The sequence below is a fragment of the Manduca sexta genome, chromosome 12 (genome assembly GCF_014839805.1).
Source record: "Manduca sexta isolate Smith_Timp_Sample1 chromosome 12, JHU_Msex_v1.0, whole genome shotgun sequence".
NCBI classification, from domain to species: Eukaryota; Metazoa; Arthropoda; class Insecta; order Lepidoptera; family Sphingidae; genus Manduca; species Manduca sexta.
In genome coordinates this window covers 6,729,287-6,746,028 of record NC_051126.1, presented here as the reverse complement: position 1 = coordinate 6,746,028, position 16,742 = coordinate 6,729,287, and the positions used below count along the sequence as shown (strand labels likewise).

The following is a 16,742-nucleotide window of genomic DNA, read 5'->3' as shown; positions in this document are numbered from 1 at the left end:
TATTGGTCTAATGAAAGCTCAAAAGCAACTACCACAAATACGTTAAGTTATAGTTACACAATGAGCAACATAATTAACATTCAAAAATAAGAGACAACATTAAATTCTTTAAAAATACAATTATTTATTTAATATCGCATAAGTTTATACACAAACGACTAAATTAACACATTCTAATGCAAGAGGATCAATCTTTCACAAAATGGCGCACACTGACGGTATACGTACATTATTACGATTATTGAAACTGGTTTCACAACTAGTGGTGAAACAGACATACGTATACACATAATGCGTATAGTTATTGGTGAATTTGCGATTTTGATGCCGGCTTATTTGCTCGTTTTGATGATAGGGTTTATTTCCGCGCAGAAAACGGATAATTCTCGTCATTCTAACTCCGGTTAAGTCTTGTTTGGACACCGGGTATTCAAAACACTGTCTACACATTAATGTGTTGAATTAAAAATTGATCTACTCTGTAAAAAGTGATGCATGGTTAACATAAAAATTATATATACGTGTCGAATTGAGAATATTCTCCGTTTTTTTCGTCGGTAAAAAAAATGTGCTTTACTCTTGTCTGTTCAATATTTGTGAAATAACGATTATTGATATTCGCACCTGAACATTGCAACTGAAATCGCCATCACATTGGCTTGACGCACACCATTGGTAACTGATGCTTTCCTTACATTGTTCTCATTTTTTGCAGTTTTATCATTAAATTTGTTGTCGTCAATTTTCAAGCTGATATAAAAAGCTATCTTGTATTTTTTATTGAGCCGGCAGACTAGTAGAGCAAATTGATAGTTTTTTTTTATCACCTACATATTTAATAGTCTGTCACAGATTAGTAATTTTTTTGTTAGTTAATAGCATTTCTGATTTATAAATTATAAGTTAATTCAACCTCTGTTTTTATACACCAATTCAATTTTAAAACGTTTACTTTGATTACAAAATTAGTACGTATTACGAATGTAATATTTAAGAAAATAGGTTTACTCAAAGTACTAAGGATGCGTTTCCACTAAAAATGTTGCCAAGGATGCGAGACGTTCAAACGGTTAGTTTCTTCCTCGAATTCTTTCTATACTTTTTCATCGGGTCTCGGCAAATTAGCTTCACTGCACCTCATGTTAAGCGAACTGATGCTCATAGAAAGTGCCGACCGGCAAAAAATACAGGCTTCTCCGGACGATCGACACATACGAGTTCAACCTTACCTTTAAAGACCATGACGCTGCTATTGCATTTTTGCAATTACAATGACAGACGCAACACAAATAAGAACACAATCCTCAAGAAAACCAAGACAGACAGCTACTAGTATTGCGTAACAGTGGCGAAACGTGAAATTTTCCGAAAGAGAACCCAACATACAGGTACTCATAAGCATAAATGCAGTCTGTCAAATCGTTCTAATGATAATTAAATTCTACGTAAAGGAAAGCCGGTAGGAATCGTGTTATATAGACCCTTCGTTACTGTTGCTTAGGATATGCATAAATATCTCAAACAACTCGCAAGAAGAGAATGCTATAAGAGAATATAACCCAACGTTTGGTATCTGGAGCGTGACTGGCGAGTCCTTCGCGACGGTTGTTGCGCTCTGTTGTAACTTTGCTGTAATCGAATCGACACGAAACAGTTTTTATCGACTTACCTCCATTGATGTTAACAAGTCACGATTTAGGGTTAACCATGACCACTTGATCTTACGCGCTTCGAAAGCGACAGTGATTTCCGGTGTTTTCACTCATTCGCACTTTTCACATTCATCCGTATTAATAAGGGAATTAAAGGAATTAATTGAAACGTTTCGACATGCACAGTTAATAATTAATTAATGTTAAAGTACTGAATTACTTATAATAATATAATATGTTGCTTTGTGGCTACAAATAAATAATTGCTCATTTTTTTTAACCGACTTCAAAAAAAAGGAGGAGGTTATCAATTCGACGTGATTTTTTTTTTATTTTTTTTTCTTATTACATATAGTGAAAACCGGCTATAACGAAATTTATTACACCTCCTAAACTGGTCGCTATTTCCTATAGTCGATATAAACGATACTCTTTTTTACACAATACCTTGCCATCTAGTCGTTATAACCGATGTGATGCTATAACCGAAGTCTTTATAACCGATATCCTCGTAATACTAAGCCCTATTCACATATTTTCAAACACATTTCTATCCTTGTCTCTACATTTTATACTAATAACCAAATTACATAATTTCCTGCTACGCAAAGTAAAATTCATTGTGATTGAATTAATAGCGCAAAAACAGTCCTGCGAAACTAGAGAGACAGTAATAGAGGGAATTACGCCTTAGAGGTTACAGTAATACATGCGAACCGAAGTCCATCTGCACTAAAGAACCCATGATCTTATTTCTATTGATAGTGTCCTTATTGAGCACCGCAACGTAACAAAACAAACTGCCAAATTTAATTACACTGCTAGTCATTTTAAATTAATCATTGCGTGTTATTGTTGTATTTTAAAAATCACGTTAATGTTGATATAATATCGTATATAAAATTATATATACTATAACTTAATACCTATTTTATTTTGGTTTCATGAGGTTGCCAACTTAAAATAGTAGCGGATACTTTACAAACATTAGCTATCAGAAAGAAAATGAACAATATGCAGAACGGACAAGTAATACCCGACATCATTTTAGAAATACCGTTGCAGCCACCGCGTCATTTCTTAATATTTGCATTTTTTGTTCAATATTCTCTATATTTAATAAAAAAGACAGTGAATTTTACAAAGAGTTAGTAACACCTGACTTATCAAGTTTCAAACATGTTCAAGTCAAATTTTAAACAGATGTGACATAGAATAATTAAATCCGAATTATTCCTCACGTTAAATAAAATGCTAACGGATTTTAACGGCATAATATTTATTAGAAATTTACCTAAACTAACATATAATAAAAACTCTGCATTTACCAAAACAATCACGTTATGCATGAAAAAATACTAATTATCAATATAAATAATACGACCTAATTATAAAATGTTAATTAAATAAAACCTATTACAAAAGTTATTAACGGAATACTTAATGTATAAAGTATCGTATCAAACTATTTAATTGAGTACAATTGTAATTTCACTTTCCACTTTTTATCCACATGTCAATATAACTTTCATCATTAAAACCTCTTATAGATTTCTTACATTCATTACTTTTCACTTAACGTCGCCACAAAGGTATTAGTGAAACTGGATTCTATTTAATAAATGAATGTGATGAGAATTTAATTTGATTCCTCTATAAAAACAGTATAAATTCAATTTTATGTAAGCATATTGATATGTAAGTTAATAACGTATATTGTACTTTAATGAGTTTTAACATAAGAGCTAAAATTAGTTAACTTAAATCAATACTACGAGCATACAAGGCATTTTGACATGGCGTTGCTAAATAAAATTAGTTACTCATCTCCTGCCAATAACACTTTCCAATAAGTTAGTCGAAAAAAAATTACGCATTTTTCAACCAGTCGCCATTTTTTCATTGTCACGAAATCGGACACTGACATTCACATCCTAATTTATTCCTCTAATTACCAGTTGATACGTCGAAGCTAATAAAACAGAATTAAGAGGCGCAGACTATGTAAGCACACGCCGATATAAATAGTTCCTCCCCTATCATTAATCTCATCTCTCACTAGCCAAGTCACGCAACGTAGGGAGGCCCAGTGGCAAAACGACTTCCCGAATACACGTCTACCGGCCAAATTAAACTGTGACCTGCGAATGAATCGACATTAATGTATTTCGATTTAAATTTCCTTTTTATCCCTCGACAATCGTTTCATTCAGTTACCGAATTTCCCAGTGGCACGCTGTGTTTACATTAAAATTTTATTGTGATACCATTGCCGTATTCAGGAAATAAATTCTCTTAGAGCCTCGATAGAGTATTGATAAGGAATAAATGAATGCAAATTTACTTTACAATAGCTTTGTATAAATTAATAATCAATATATTATTAATGTATATTCTATAGTGGAGTTTATTGCATTTTTTGTCCCAATCAATAAGCGGTTGCCGAATTTGTAGTTAATATTCGGCACGCGTCGATGACGAACGAGGCAATTAAATATGTGGTTCGTATTCAGTCTCATGATCTCAATCAAATATCAATTCTGACGCGAAGAAATGGATCAGTTCTAATAGTTCATTATTTAGTGCGTCAAGACGCGCAAAAACCGAATGAGCAAAAAGGTGGGCCGAAGATATACCATCGCCGAATATGACTCAACATCTGCCAGCCAGCCCGGCCGTCGCAGCAATATTAGAATAGCGAATTGTTTCTAGACACATAACAATATCATTTTATTGTTCATATAGCTTTATTATCACCATTCTCAAGCTGAATGATGCTTTCGTCGCAATACAATTTAATTTATGCATTTAAACGTTTTGAATAACATGAATTTAACGTGAATTTTTATACAAAACAGGAAACTTGTTACGCGGAATTAAATTTATTAGGAGCGAAATGTGGATGAATAAATTTACAGTAGCAAAATCACCTCGTAAATCTCAGAAAAAATGGCAAGAAAATTCTAACCCATAAGTGTGCTCCCGGGCTAATCCTCACGCTGGGTTCCGCATTAACATAAATTAATTATGTATACCGCGGAACAGAAACATAACTTTTGTATTTTTAGGTTTAAATTTTAGTAACACGGACAACACTTTTTCGACATACGCCAATAAAATCTCGCAACGACACAGTTTTACTTACAAATATGCACTTTCACGAGATATAAAGTTGGATTTTGTTTTTAGCATCATGGAATAGTACTTTACATATTGCATGCCAAAATGGACATTTGAATATATGGCCAGGTAAAAAATATTACACAAATAGCGTGTATTATCGCTTACAATATAAAAATCCAAATGGATGTAAAAAGGCATTTTCAAAAGTATGTCACAGCTCGAAGAGCAGCCATATAATATCAAATGCTCACACGTTTCATATAAAAATCGAAGTGAGTTTCTCTGCAGTGAGATTGAGTATATTAAAAAGAAGCCGTAGGTTAAATCAAGTGCACTATACACGTGTTGTGTTATATGTGCTTTTTAAATTTACAGCAACGTGTACGTAGTATTACTAAAGAAACTTTTGCAGCATAAAATATGCTAAAAATTATAGAAAGATATGGTTATTGGAATAATAATAAAAGATTATTATTCCTAACGATGTTGGCTGACTTCACATTCCTAAGAATTTTTATACGTTGTGCATTTAAAATTATCAGAATTGACTTTGACTATTTATATTAAGATCAATATTACAAATTGCAAAAAAGGTCAATACCAAAACCGACTAGGAAATATCGTCATCGCGGAATGTGGAATAATAATCGTCTTTTTAATACCCGAGTGCAGTCTTTGTGTGAATCGTTAAGTATGGTTCGGTTATGTTTAAATATTGAGACACATATCCCCTGTATTAGTGCTATCTATACTGCTATTATACAACTGAAGAGTTTGTTCGTTTAAATGCACTAATCTCAGGAACTTCTGCACCGATTTTGAAGATTTTTTCACTTTTAGGAAACTAAATTACTCCTGAGTTACTATTTTAACCCACCTCTCTCGACTTATCGACTACTTTTTAAACCAGAATTTTTTTATCCCCGATTTTTTTAACGCTCTCCTAGCCGCAGATATAAGCTAGTAAACATATTCTAAATATGAACTTACCCGTTAAAACATTTATTTTATTTTAATTTAATTCTTAAGTGTGGAATTTTTGCACTTATTTAGTATACAGTGGTCAGGGTCTTAACTCAATGCAAAAAACATCCAAACATACATTGTAAATAAACAAGTTTTTATGTCAATAAATTACATAACTCAAGAACAAACCAGCTTTTATAATGACTTGTTGACTCATTCTGAAGTGCAAGCAAATATGTTAATGATATGACCTGAGCATATGCATATGAGCATCACAACGCATATTATTATGTAATTAAATAGATTTTTTTTATTATTATTACTTTGAATGATAAGACGAGCTTACCTTTCGCTCTGATGGTAAGCAATACGACCGCCCGCAAACAGTAGAAACACCACCTAACACCATAAATTTCAAAGTATTGTTTGATATTCCACTCATTTAACACGAACTTGACAAAATTATGCACAAAAAATAATAATAGTGCATGAATTAGGGCACACACTTAAATTGTACATTTTTACAACTTTGTATGATAAATATCAAATCTTTTTCAAAGTAGATAATAAATGTGTACTATTTTACTCAAAATACACCAATGGCACTCTTACACCAATTGCATATTTATTACTTTAAAGACTTTACAAAGTAAATATTTTTCCGCCCATTAGAGGTTTTAATGTGTTATCGTAATAACTGATGCTAATCGGTAATAAATCCAACATGTTGAGATGCAATACATGATTGCTAGATTGCAGCAACATATTACATCTTGCATTCCAATCTTATACCAATAAAAAGAATATTCCAAACCGGTTAATAAATTACTGAGTCAAACATTAAAAAAAATACTTATACGACGAATTGAGAACCTCCTCCTTTTTTTAATCTATAAAATGTGCATATTAATTTACAAGGCATTGCTCGCAGCTCAGACTGTCTAAAAATCTTTCCCGGTATCGTCCCATTGCATACTTTTCCGAAGTAAAAAAAGTCCATATATTCATAAAATAGTCTATATTTTTGCTAAACATCGAAATCCATTCAGCTGTATAACTTGACAGTTGCATGTGTGCAGCTGTGGGCGTTGACCCGTTAAGACTAAACTGAAGTCATAATATTATGTAGTATAAATTATTCATATATTAAAATGAGGAATCAGTTTGTACTTTTCAATCTATTAAACTAAACACCTAAAAACAAAAGTTGTTCAATTTGTATGACTATGTTGTATGATGTTCGTTTAATGAAAACTTTGATATCATTATAATTGGATTCTACTTTTACCATCTCAATATCTTCACAAACTTCCATATTTGTAAAATCAATAAGTTAAAGGCATTTCTAACAAACTCAAATATTTGCATTTATAATAAGTTCGTAATAATAAGATATGAAACTAATTCTGTGCTTGTTGATCTAGTAACGACTACTTACACCTTGCATACTGATCAGCCGTGTCAATACTAGTTATTAGATTTTATCTCGAAGATAGAACGCGGTATCTATGTCACGTTCCATGTTTATTTTTGCCGTTACAGAATTTCAAACATAACCCAAGCAAGTAGACAAAAAATAACTTTGTAATTGAAAATGGTGGGGCAATCGTTTTTAGTCTTGCGATGTTTTGCTTTTCGAATAATAAAGATTATTGTTTTTTTTTTATTGACTGCCTCGGTGGCGTAGTTGTATTGCACGTCCGGTACAATAGCGCTCTGAGGTCCTGGGTTCGAATCCCGGGTCGGGTAAAGTGATATTTGAGTTTTTCTGCTCAGTATCAGCCCGGAGTCTGGAATTTGTGCCCGATATGGCGATAGGCTCGCCCCCTATCACATCATGGGACGGAACATATTTGGCGAAAAGTGGGTGCCCTAGTTGCGCCTCTGCATACCCCTTCGAGGATAAAATGCGTGATGTTATGTTATGTATGTTTTTTTTTATACCTACATGTATTGTGTACCTCTGGATATGATTCTGAGATAATTATTGTACTCACAAGTTATATTTCCGAAAGGTTCAGAATAATACAAAAGCAACTTGAACTAAGTTTTCTGCGGATGTAGTAAGCATGAGTTTTCTAACTGTATTGCACGGTAACTTAACGAAGTTCCGTGCAACGCTACCATAACCCAATGTTCTATATATTACTTTACAAATAGCACCGCGTCGCTCATTTTGATTTATTAAATAAAATATTTCTAAACGAATAATTGAGTACTTTAATTCAGTTTATAGCTACATATTATTATTATTTTTAAACTTACACAATCAGTTATAATAAATATGCCTCCAAGCTTAAAAATACTACGTTAACAAATAATTATAATTACGTCATCATAAGAATTTACAAAAAATCGCATTATAACACCTCTCTATATCAGATTATAGAGAAAATTTAAAATACACTAAGATACCTTAAAGCCCTTCTCATTTTGACTCAATATTCGATCTACAACTAATGATGATGAATGATTCATCATGAAGCGATTATATCCACATTAAATTCGATCTATCGCAATATGCACTTTAGAAGTATCCAAAAAGACTAGTTTATTTTGATAATATATTACTACTGTCCTAAATATACGAATTGTAGTTTCTATCCAGACGAATGCTATATTCTACGAAGCTGGAATCTTATATCCCGGGCTTCGGCTAGATCTTATGAAATTGACAATAGAACGATTTATTCTTAGCATCCCACAACCAAAACATATTATGACTGTTATATATAAACCATTTCCCATCAGCTTATTAACGAAATTAAAATTATAAATATTTCTTGCTTTGCCATCGTCGATAAAAAAATATTCTAAGTGATGCTAACTACCTCGACCCTTGTCTAGTATAACTCTATGGGTTCGGAATTAACAATGCTATTTGATGTTAACCAGCACTGTCAGTGTTACAGGATTTACTAGAAACTAAAGGATTTTAATGCCGTGTCACTCTCCACCATTACGCATGGAGCTTTCTTTGCCGGTGCACGTGAGATAATAAAATTGGCCCATTGGTCCGTTCTGTAGAATAAGTCCTATCTTACTCAAGAAATGCCACGGGCTGGTTAGGTCTCTAAATACATAATCTAGCTTAGATGTTATTATTTAGTTGAACAGTAAATGTTTCTGCTAAAGCGAATGTAAGCACAATTATTATAAACCTAATTTTATTAAGATATAAAGTTCTTTGTCTCTGTCTTCTTTTATTTTCCTTATTGTCCTAAAACAACATTTTAAATATAGATATTATACACTCACCCCGCATTCGGCCTATTTAACGTCCCTTTCGAGCAGCAAAAAATAGGTCTTGCTCTGTCCCAGATACCACACGAATTAACTTACTATATCTAAGGTCCGATGAAGAAGATAGGGTCGCCAACGCAACGCCTCAGGTGGTGCATATACAGAAAGGTCATTTCGCCCACTTAAGCTCTTTGATAATTTCCTTAGAGGCAAGGTCATCAAGGTCGATTAGCAGACGACCAGATGTCGCTCTGTATTAAGCTCTATGTTGAGAATATTAAATTCAACTTTTACCATCTCCAGATGTAAGAGAAATTGAACATGTCCCAACAATAAAAATTCGCAATGTTCATAACCGTTAGCTCTTAAGTACCTATTATGTTAGTACCTATTATAAAAATAAAAACATTTATATCATAAATGTATATGTTTGAAATGTTATCTTACATATACATCACTGTATGAATATACAAATTTACATGGAAATGTCCTAAAGTTTAATCAATTTTAATTGAAAATTTAATTCCTGGAATGACATTGGCACGAGTGAAGTCGCGCGTAAAAGACTGTATAGCTGAATACCTCTAAAGAAAAACATCCATGAAAATAGCATTTATATTCCACTGGCGTATTAAAAAAACGAGGTCCATAAATACATAGAAAATATCCTCGGCTGGCATTTTTTCAATTTGCCTACCGTAACAAATACATAATAATTAGCCCTGTACAGGCAGAGGTACTCTAATGATATTACTTTTTATACTTTCCTTATGAATACTTGAATTTCCATTCCCCATTATGGACTTAACTATAGGTTGTTTAAAAAGCAATTACCATTAATCAACATGATTCATGTCCTGATTTCTTTATTTTGATAACAATACAAAATAATAGGCTTTTCTAAATAAGAATGTTTAGGGATACTAACGGAATAAACCTTATAGACGATTAATAATTAAGTAACCTTTAGATAAACTCTGTATAAATGTTCGTTTTATTTTTAGAATGAAATATAAGTGGGATGACCTAAGTCAACACTATTTGTCCATCACCCACTCTTTACCAATTATGAGGTAAATGGCATTTAATTTTCCTTTTGTTTATATATTAATTAAGTCTATTGCCTTATTCTAAACTGCTCGTTATTCAACTTACCGTTTTAGGGGATTCCAACTACACATCAATAATCAAGACACAGTTTTATAAATACAAAACCGCGCTGATATCGAAACAAGTCCAAAGTTTTCGTTTTTCACGCGAAAAGCTGTCCCACTGCACAGTGAGCACAAAGTTTAAATCCATGCACAATCTGTTATCACGTCTCACGATACAGTTTCACTTTCTATAAAGCGTTCGTGATCATTCACGAGGGATAAGGCCCGAGCCGATGAAGCCGCGATCTCCGCAAAACTTATGTCGAAGGGAATGTGCGATGAGAGCTCGAACCGGCCTGAAACAAGCGCGCCGCCCGACCGCCGAACAGCGACTGTGATAACGACACTTCCTACGAATGAACCTGCGATACTCATGGACAGTAAGCTCGCCTCTCTCTCGCCGTCCGTCAGCGCGCACCACCCATCCCCGACATAACCAATTTGAATCTTGATGTCATTGAAACAGAAAACAAATTTCCACAACAGGAAGAATCACAGACGCGTATCGTTCGAAACGCGTAACGAGTTTACGGTACGTAAATCGTAGTAGATTTGTTTTGCAGCGCGGCCACAGTAATCCGGTTCTTCGCCTGCGAGCTCACAGAGCGCGTTTTTCTGAATCAGTTCCCGTTAAATAGAGCCTTCTTTTTGTACGGCCGGCCGGTAGCCTATGTAGGGAACGCGGAATAACCGCTACGGACAAGATGCCAACTTTCTAAACTAAACCTATAAGACCACTCTATTCGAATGGTAAATTACGTTTATTTTTATTGGAAGCGACGCCGTTTCTACAATAATGGCAAAATATTTAGAAAATTGGCTCAGCACAGCAATCGGCGCGCGACGTGTCGTAATTTCACAAAACATTTTTATATTATAGGACGGGTGCCGCGGCGACGTTTTCCGCTTTATAAGTTGCGGTTTTACTTTCGGTGTCAATTACGAAGGTTGCGGTCGAAGCCCCACAATATCGCGGCAAATTGGATACCATCCCTTTGAACCGGATTAGAACACCTTGTGAAGGCTGCAGGACATTACGCAAGATGGTGACTACTCTTATCCAAGTTAAAAATAGGTCACGAATCACGTTGTTTACTCTCTATCCGCTATTATGCATCAGAACGAATCCTTTGTGTGAGATATGTAAAGAACAATAAAAAGGGTTACCAAAATTTAAATCCTTCTTATATCATATCTATCAACAACTGAACATTAAATTAATAGAAAAAATAATCATATACCGACAATAAGCTAGAATAACGCAGAAAGAAGGCAATACTAAGTTAACTAAAACACCTACTAAGATGCGATATCATATAAGCTTCCATTGTGCACCAGCTTCAATAAAGCTGAGACGTATGAGGTAATCGCATTAAAAATTGACTACCTACCTGAACTGTAGTTTCCCAATATGATCTAATGCTGATTTGATTTGTAGCCAACGGAGGAAATACGCTTTGCTACATGTATATTTCTTAGTAACGAATTTATTGTTAATGGAATGTTCACTTTTAAAACTCTTTTGAATAAAAACTATATATAAGCGCCGAAAAAAATGTATTAATGTAAATTATACGATCACAAACAATTATAAAACAACAGTGTATTCAATCTCTGTCAGTGATTAAACGATTCTTCACCAAAAACATGTTTTGGGAAAACCGGAATCTACCACGCTGACCACAATTAAGCCGTGAGGCCGCCATCAACCACAATACAACTGTTATAAACACATGCTTGTGACACCGCACACCGGCTTATTCAAGAAATTGTGTTGATTTAGGCAAAAGGTTAGTCTCTACTCATGGTTCCGCAGAGATTTGCGCGCAAATGTCCTAACCACGACAAAGACAGACCAAGATATTTCCGTGAACATTTTACTCGCACTAAAACTTAAAAGTGGTAACAATTTGTCTCACAAACAGTTAAAAACTTTAAAGAAAGTAGAGTAAAGAAACAATAGATGTAAAACAAGTCTTGTTTGTACCCCGTTCAAAACATCGCTGCCTGCAGAAATGTCTTCCTCAATGCTTAGTTCGATTATTCTGTATGACTGACGATAATATCAAAAGTGTTGTGCTTTGCGGAAAGCCAATAAAATATCCACTCCCCGCTATTTTGTTTGAACCAGTGAACTGATAATACAAAATGAAAAGGGAATTCGAGTATTGATATACAATTTACATACAGACATAAGAGGAAAAGAATGTTTGTGTACATATCATATTAAGTATATTGGGGTATCCGATGTTAAATTCAATAAAACCTCGTTTAAAGATAACATAAATGTATGTTCATCTTAAAAGGCTTCTGTATTGATACGCGTACCAAGAAATTTGGAATTGGTTGTACCAAAATACTTCTGACAAATAGAGTTTGTTGGTCTTGTTACGAGGTACTATTGATATACAAAAGAAAACAATTTTTGATCAATAATTCTGTATTCATTGAGTAGGTTTTGGTCAAGTACTTTGATCTTCGATATTATTACATTACTGTTAAGATGTCGATGTGATTGGTATAGTAACAAAATTAATCGAAATATAAATACATTAATAAGGAAACTTGTTTTATTATCGAGAAACTGAAACCAACCCTTAAATTCTAATAGGTCTCATTTAATTCGTTTTTCTAATATTAGACTGGAACCCAGAATAATACGAGAAAAACAATTCTTTAAATACAGCAATAGTGACATTTTCCGTTCAACAAAATATTTTTCTAAATCCTAATCAACAATGTACCCACGAAAAACTTCTTCAAATTCTGTAATACATAATCTGTGTATTAGACTGTACTAATACATAGAATGTTCGAAGTTTGTTTGTCATACCTAGATAACCTAGGAAGCGGTGCAATTTGATGCGAATTTCATAAAAATCAATGGCAATCCCGATAGATTTGTTTGATAATACAGACGATAGAGTCAAAGCACCAGGGGCGGCGCTTCGGGTACATTTTATAGCCCAGTTATTTTTTATGTTGTCAGCAGTTTGCGCGGTAGGGCCGCGATTTACACGACACTTTAATAAGGGCTCCATAACGCAGACAATTTGCAGCCATAATTTTATAGCGAGTAAAGAGTTACAAAAATCGAGCCGTTAATCTTCATTTATATTTATTCTTTTAAAACATTCCATCAAAAGTCTCTAATACATAAGACATCGCATAAGATCCTAATATGCAGATAGTGACAAAACAACAAAGACAAAATTTCCACACCAGTATATTTTTATTTTTAACGCTTTTATGGTTTGAGTTTGAAATGCTCTCGCTTTATGCTTTTTCATTTAAACTTATTTATAACTATAACGCTAAAATGAGATGAATATAAAAGAAAACATTATAAAAATATACCTTCTAAAGCACTACCGCAAGCATGCTATCAGCTAGCTCACGAAAACTACCTCTAACAAAAACAAAGTACAAAGCACTTACACAAAGCATGATAATGCCAAGCATAATAATAAATGCAAATTTGTATATTACATAAAAAAGATAGCTAAACAGTTTACGCGCTGTAAATCCAGAAATAGAACGGTATAAAAGTAGGATTTGCGATTTCTGAACGGATGGACGGAAATTTCCTGTTTCGCAGGAAATCGAGACCACAAATGGGAACCTATCCTAGCTCGCACCGACTCTCATAACATTCACTAAACTTAGTATAAACATCGATTTTGCATTATGACTAATTTCTGAGGGTTCCCTCACGATTGCTTCGTATGAATCTAATTACAATAATATTTTATTCATGGGTAACAAGTTTGTGCTTTGCTTTAGTCTTGTTAAATAATTTTAAATATAAAATTTTGATAAATAATTCAATATGTTAAATATCTTTAATTACATTTTATTGCAATTTTACAAAAGTAAAACCATACTAAGCTATTCCCTTACAAGGGAATTAGATGGATGTCCGGATAAAATACTAGACACCAAACATACAAACTCATTAAGGTATAAAGCCTATTTCTTGAACCTAATTATCATACAAATTATATCTACGTAGCTAGAAATTATTGTAATCTACAGTGTGATATAACCAGCTTTACTAAAATGGCTTCACTTCAACGCAGGATACCTATACCTTTGAGGACATGCATATTTAATGTTACACCGCGCTGCACAACGAATATCGGGAACTGCGATTAACTTGTCCTCGCTTCTAATAAAGCATGAATCATATTACTCGTAATAAAGTAAAGGATAATCTATGCACTAAAAATTAACACAACTATGTAAAACTATACGTCTACGAGTTCTTTCAAACCAAGTAATTTTAACAGTCTAGTATAAATGTATGTTATGTTATACTTTGTAATTCAAGGTTTTGGATGGTGTTTCTACTGTTTATGGGCGGTCGTATCGCTTACCATCAGGCGAACGGCAAGCTCGTCTCGTCATACAAAGAAATGAAAAAAGAAAAAGTAGAAAGATTATGTTTCTTATTCGGGCAATCTTAACAAAGTGGTCGTGTTTGCTGCGATGTTGATACATGGAAAGTCTTCTAGGCAATGTCCAGTCTATAAAAAAAACCTAATGTTAATTCGAAAAAGTTTACAAATCAAACAAATCTATTCAGGGGTTAAATACTTAAAATAAACTATGAATAACATAATCCTATCTCTGTCAGTTGTTTATGTTTGTATCACAAATACAAAGGAAATATATTAATTTAACATATTATATACGTATATGATATACATCTTTATGATTAACTTACAATTCGAGTGGATAGAACGATAAAAAAAATCAAATTCTAAAATGATGTACGTATGCATGAAAACATTTAGCTGTATTCTGGCAGCAATCTAGACAGACATCACGAGACCCGTATGTAAAACATAAGCACATAAATAGCTGATTTTGAGCGAGTTCAATATTAACTTTATGGACATTTCGAGACAAAACCCGTGTTGTTAGTTGTACGTCGTACCACTGAACGTCGAGCGTTCACTCTACAATAGATTCTGCAGAGCCCGCCTCACTTCAATAGACGCCATGTAACATGAATAATTTATGAACGGTGCTGTTCGAGAAAAACGCAGATTAAATTTTGCATAACACATTAAACACCAGCTAAAAATTCGTTGTTATTAAGTTCACTTTATCAAAACCCCCTAATACTTTGGTGACGTTAATTATATTCATAACTTTAATCTTGGATTTGTTTTTCAAATACCAGAGGAAACTGCTAGCTTGTTTTTCTTATTATTATTTAAGGAGCTTTGCTATAATTCACGATAATTTCGCTTCATACATATTACCATAAAAACGGTTTCCTGTAGTCAATCATTGTCTTAACTAACCTATGTTTCTTATTACTATCTAAAATCACCTAGGATTTCGATTAAGAAGAAATATTCATACTATGTTCATAAGTTTATTCATAGTGTTTTCCGACCTAGAAATATATCCTAGTAGCAACAGCCCAGTACTGAGCGGTGGACCATGAAAACGATTTTAGTACATAGTATTCACGTACTAATGGGTGGAGGCTATCAGACGGTCAAAAGAGGACACGAGAGGGTATGACCCCCCGTAATCGCAATTGGCAGAATTCAACCGGCTCTATTTAATAAAATTCGCACCCTCGCGTCTTCATTCGGTTTGGTTTCGACGTCAATGCGAATTTATGTTGTTTCGCTGCATATCATTTAGTGTTTTTTAGTATTATTCAAGCAATTTGGTCCTCTACTGTTATTGAAACATGGTTTTAAATTAGTAGAAAATGCCATATGATTCTTTTGCTGCGTTATCGATATTTAAATAACTCTCATTGACTTTTAAATGTAAAGATTATTCGAAAATCCATTCATAAAGATTCTATGTGATATTTTATCACAATGCCGAATTCTAAATATATACCACGATAAATAAACCTATAGTATCTATTAATTAAGGAAAAGACGATTTTCTCCTTTGCAAATATAAACTTAAACCTCATTTGAAGCAACTAGAGACCTTATCAAATTTGCCATCGACATTCTGCGAAGGTATTAGAACGAATGAAAAGGGTTAAAAGGGGATGTAAAAGGTGAAAAGTTTGCAAATTGGGTTGCCGGTCCTTTCAGCTAATGTCTTGGTGTTTTACTCAATTACCCATTAAAGATGGCTTTCGGAGGTGATTTTAAGAAGTTAGCCTATCTAGGTGGAGTCATCAGTTAGGATATTGCTGAATTTTAGTATAATTTTCAAAACTATCAATGCATCTCATGGTGGCCGCTAGAAGTGCAATGGGATAGGTATCACTGCAATTTCTATTTCCCAAGCCAAACTACAGTGTATGTCATGTATTGTTGTGTTCCGGTTTGAAGGATATTATAGCCAATGGATTATGAAACTTAACATCTTATGTTTCAGAGTGACCAGCATAGAGTATATTTACTTATAATTGAATGTTCTAGTTGGTGTAGCTATGGTAAACCATAGCTACACCAACTAGAACACTCGGAGGTCACATAGATTACCATCAGGGTAGTGGCTTCTTGAACTCATAACTTATTAACATAAGGTGAAATAGAAAAATCAGAACAACAAGAGATGAGTGTTAAACTTACAAAGGCGAAATATCCAGTTAAGGTCTCTGTCAGAAGCCTTC

General features: G+C 33.6%; 1 protein-coding gene across 1 annotated transcript in view; it reads right to left on the bottom strand.

Moving 5' to 3' along the window:
• LOC115440384 overlaps positions 1–10,492 on the bottom strand; it is a 183,032-nt gene extending 172,540 nt beyond the window's left edge. Inside the window, exon 1 of the mRNA XM_030164659.2 lies at positions 10,140–10,492. The gene's annotated coding sequence lies outside the window, so the exon portion shown is untranslated. The remainder of the gene's footprint in view (positions 1–10,139) is intronic.
• Between the last annotated feature and the right edge of the window lie 6,250 nt (positions 10,493–16,742).